Here is a 5698-nt window from a genome sequence, read left to right on the forward strand (position 1 = left end):
TGGAAGAAAAGAAAACAACTTTTATAAAAATATTAACAAGATAGAGGAATATACCAAATATATATGTTGTAGGGATTCATATGTTTTTAAAAGTGTCATGATTTCTTAAGCTAAAATCGAGTTATGAGATTGAAACGGAAGGGAAAAATATTAAATTGAAATTTGGAAAGTATTTTTAAAGAACTAGGTTTGAGCGATAACATTTTGGAAGACATTTTCTTGCTAATTTTTTTCTATTTTTATTTATTATTTTCCACTTTATTTTGATTGTAATTCAAATTCCAAATGTTAAGATAGTTTTTTTTTTTTTTTGTGGCCTCAATTTTTCTTTCACTTTAATTTCAGTTTATATATATATTTTCTACTTTTATGAATTCCATATTTCAAAGTGAAGAACTGTCACTGAAAAAATGAAATTAAGCCCGGATTCTTTTAAATATATTAGTTTCTTCCGATTAGAGAGATTTTACAGAGATAAGGGCAATTTGATTTGCTGAGGCCTTTCCACCTACATTAAAACTATATCTGAAAGAATTGCTTTCAAATGATGATTGAAACCGCTACTAAGAGCTTACTGTATGCTTTAAAGATTTGCCAATATTATTCAAACAATATTCCTATATATACAAGGCGGCGAGCTGGCAGAAATGTTAGCACGCCGGGCGAAATGCTAAGCAGTATTTCATCTGTCTTTACGTTGAGTTCAAATTCCGTTGAGGTCGACTTTGCCTTTCACCATTTCGAGGTCTATAAATTAAGTATCAGTTGCGTACTGGATTCGATCTAATCGACTGGCATCCTCCCCAAAAATTACGGGCCTTGTCCCTAGAATAGAAACAAATATATTCCTATATATGCATTCGTTACATATTTCTCGGCTATCGGCTTTTCTTTCCTTGATGTGGTACTCTATTCTCGCTTTTCATCCTTCAGTCTTTCTCCCTTCCCTCTCTCCAACACAATATTCTTTTCTACTCTATGCGCAAGGCCCGAAATATTTGGGGAGGAAGCCAGTAGATGACGTCGACCACAGTATGCAACTGGTACTTAATTTATCGACCCAGAAAGGACGAGAGGCAAGGTCGATCTCAGCGGAATTTGAACTCAGAACATAAAGACAGATGTAATACCGCTAAGCATTTCGCTCGGCGTTCTAACGTTTCTTATTTCTTTATTGCCCACAGGGGGCTAAACATAGAGGAGACAGACAAAGGGATTAAGTCGATTACATCGACCTCAGTGCGTAACTGGTACTTAATTTATCGACCTCGAAAGGATGAAAGGCAAAGTCGACCTCGGCGGAATTTGAACTTAGAACGTAACGGTAGACGAAATACCGCTAGGCATTTCGCCCGGCGTGCTACCGTTTCTGCCATCTCACCGCCTTTCTCCAACACAATATTTCAACATCATTCTTTCCTCTCGCACAATCCCACATTTTTCGACGTTGCATGTATACCTACAGACGCACAGACATTTATGTAAGTATGTACACACACACACACACACACACACATTACATTATCGACCAGACCATTAGGTGCTGTTATACGTTGTTATACACCGCTGGTCAGAATGCGCTTCCAAAAGCAAAAGCAGACACAAAGACACACACACATATATAGGTACAGTATAGGAGTGGCTTCCCAATCACATGGTTCCAGGTTCAGTCCCAAAAGCCTTGTGAGGAGATTTGGCAGATGGAAACTAAGAGAAGTCCGTCGTATATATATATATATATATTTTCTCATAAAGGAGAACCGGAGAGATTATGTCTGGGTGGAGAATTATAAGAGGTATAGTACTATACAGAATACGGAAAGGATCTTCACCTCTTACATCACACCTTTCTTCCTACTTCAACGCCGAGGTGGTATAATTTCCTGGGAGAGAAATAATTTTGCGGCTGAGGATAGCTTTACATTGTAAATTATACACATATTATATTATACCCATATAAAGCTTGAAACACGTGTACCGCGGAATCCTTTGTAGTTTTGTTGTTATTTTTTGGATTTACTATATATATTTATATATATATATATATATATATGAATATATATTATATACATATATGTATTTGTGTGTCTGTGTTTGAACCCCCACCATAGCTTGACAACCGATGTTGGTGGACCTGGAACCATATGGTTGAGAAGCAAGTGTGTTACCACACAGCCACGCCTGCATCTATGACTATTTATTGTAATATGTTAGAGATAAGTGAAACTTATTAGTAGTACTTTGTCACACAACACTTGTTGATAAAAATATTTATGAGAAAATATATCAAAGCTTATTGGTGAAAGTGAAACGATAGCATATTGTAAAAAAGAAGTATAGTGAAACTTTGATAAAGAAACAAAAATTCACTTTAAGCTTAAAGCTATTAATAAAGGACGGAAATTAGTTTTCACTGTAGGTGAGATGAAGTTAAGAATTAAAGGCTGGAATGGAACTGGGGACAATATAGATTCATTTAGCAATCGTAAGAAATCAATAATCTAGAGATTTCGATGAAAATACGGCAATATTTTTTTATAATATAATGAAAGATTTGGTTGAATTATAAATATAATTAATATAAATATGCTATAAGGGGGGAATTTTTTCGGAAATGTGTAGAAATGCAAGGAAATAACAAGGAAATTACTTGGAAAAAATACAAGGAATATAATGGAAAATATTTGTAGCAGTACATAATTAAGGATGAAAAATGTGTGACATGTACATGAAAACTACGGAACATAAAGAAAAATATAGGGAAAATTCACGAACAAGTACATGAAAACTACAAGAAAATATGCAAGGAAAAATGTAAGAGTGGACTAAAGGAATGTGGTTGTTATGTCGAGTAGAGGTAAGTAGTAGTTTAATGAGTTGAAGGCTGAGGTTAACAACGATGAAGAAATTCTGAATGAAAGTCAACGTAGACCATCGTTTGCAAAATAGCAGGTAAGAGATGAAGGATTTCAAGGGATTCTATACATGTTTTGCAGCATGCCGGGAAGGAATCGTTAGAAGGTCGGACAAAATGTTAAGCGGTATTTCATCCTTTTTTTTTTTTTTTTCTTACGTTCTGAGTTCAATTTCCGCCCTGGTCGACTTTGCGTTTTATCTTTTTCAGAGTCGATAAAATAAGTACAGTTGTGTACTGGGGTCGATGTAATCGATTTATCCTCTTCCTCGAAATTGCTGTCTTTGTACCAAAATTTGGAACCAATATCATCTCGGTGTGTAAGGCAGTGACCTGGTAGAATCATCAGCACGCCGGCATTTCGGCCGTTCTGAGTTCAAATTACGTTGATGTCGACTTTGTCTTTTATCCTTTAGGGGTCGATAAAATTAGTATCAGTATATCATTAGAATCGATCTAACCGACTTCTCCACTCTCCTGAAATTGACGACCTTCTACACAAACTGTGAGACCAATATTCTCTCGGCGTGTAAGGGATGTTTAATAACTTTTTATAAGGGCTGTTTAATAACTTTTATTAAGGGTTGTTTGCCACTCCTGCAAGAATGTTAGGTAAGGAAAGTTTCCCTTTTAGTGCAGTTTTATACACGATAAGTTATTCCTCTACGAGAAGGAGTGAATACACCGACTGGTATTTCAGACACCGATTATGAATGTATTGTGTGAAAACATCGCTTCGGGTGAATACACAAATATATTTCTGACACTGAAAATATTCTGCTATACGGAAAAGAAAGTTTTTAAGATGCACCTTATGTACGAAAGCATGAAATTCTGTCCAGTGTTTCTGTGCTTGGTGCCATAACAATGCAATGTTATAATTTTTGCCTGCTTGTCCATTAAATACTGGCTGAGAGATGAATGCTTAAATTTTGTACTGAGTAATAGAACAGTGAAAGGCATTTGACTAAAGTAAAAAATGTGCTCAAAGCAACAGCTGGACAAGACTCTACGTGACAATGTCTTCTTCAATAGCACCGACCTTCCTGATCTCTGGTAAGCAAATTAGACATCAGCTACTACGAAGAAAGAAGAACAACGATTTGCTACGACACAGAGAGCCAAATTAGATTCATATTAGAAATACTGTTGCTGAAAAATATATGAAGCAAAGAAATTTGAGAATAGATTGAAATGAACGATGTGATCGAGGAATACGGATATTCCGGTGCGCCGGACAATATCCCAGGGTTCACAGACATGAAGTGAACTGGGACAGGTGTCAACTAGTATCCAAGAAGTCGGAAAAGAGCATTGCTTGAGACACAGGGGCAACCGGTGTTGGTGTGCTTACGTCCCTGTAACTTAGCGGTTCGGCAAAGTGATCGATAGAATAAGTACCATGCTTAAAAAAGTACCAGGGTCGATACATTCGACTAAAAGCTCTTCAAGGTGGTGCCCCAGCATGGCCGCAATCTGACTGAAACAAGTAAAAAATAAAAGTTGAAAGTTTCGAAGCTTAGTAAGTAAAACGCTGAGAATCAGTAATCTCATGTCGTAATTACAGTGTCATGTTATGTAACGAAGTGCAATTCATTTATTACAATTTAAATTACGAAAACTTTATATGAAAAGTATAAACTAAACGACAACCAGATATAATGTAATGTTTTAGTTCAGAAGTGATTAAAAGAAGTCATATATGCTTAATTAAATGGAATTCTGAATTTAAGTATATGGTTATTGGGAAATAGAATATCAGTAAGTAATTTAGTCTTATCAGCTAATTTTCAGATTAGAAAAAAAATTAATATTATTATCAATTGTAATGTATTTAATGTAAGTTCAGTAATTAGAAAGAAGCTACTGCAGTATATAAAAAATATGCTATCAGCACAGAGTTTGTTTATTGCACATGTATATTTTATGTGTTTTACGATTACAAGACGTAATACTTTCCGAGTTTCTATTAATATCGAGTGCTTCCACAGCACATAAACTGCATATATAGTGTTAATTTACCAGATTTGTCCTTAGGAAAAAGGGAAAAAATAGTATTTGTTGACTGGTGGCATTAATGTCCTTAAGCTTCCAAATACAGTTGGATATCTATGCTGCATTTCTCTTTCTGAGTTTCGGAAAGTATTGAGTGGCATGTAAAATAAAACTCAAATGTGCTTTTGTTTGCGGACACAATTGACTGAAGAAGATAGGAACATGAACTGAACAGAGAGTGTTGACAATGATAATTGTTATAACGATAGGTGCTGGAAAGAAAAATTATCGAGATCAAAACACTGCTTTGAGTTTAAATGATGGAGTTTCAGTCGCGCATACGCTCAAACGTATACACGCGTGCACACCAATATACATTGACAGTCGTCTTTGAAAAGAAAAATATATATTTTCAAACAAAGAATTACAATAGTTTAACGATCTCTTGCTTTAAGTTCACATTTCGAGACCACGCTGGTAGGTAGCTAAAGTTAAGTGACAAAACAGCTTCAAAAATAGTTCTTTTATTTTCATTTCGCTAAGTGTTCATTTTAAATGTTAGTAATGTGATTAAATGGAAAGAGTCAACGAAAATCAATCAGTTTGGAAACACTTTGACGGTCGTATTAGGAAAAAAGACTGTTTCAATCAAACAAGAAACAATATTTTATTCATTCATATAAAAGAATATATATATAGATATATGCACACACATACATATCTATCTATCTATCTCTCTCTCTCTCTCTCTCTCTCTCTATATATATATATATATATATATATATATAT

Source organism: Octopus bimaculoides, chromosome 7 (assembly GCF_001194135.2).
Source record: "Octopus bimaculoides isolate UCB-OBI-ISO-001 chromosome 7, ASM119413v2, whole genome shotgun sequence".
Lineage (NCBI taxonomy): Eukaryota > Metazoa > Mollusca > Cephalopoda > Octopoda > Octopodidae > Octopus > Octopus bimaculoides.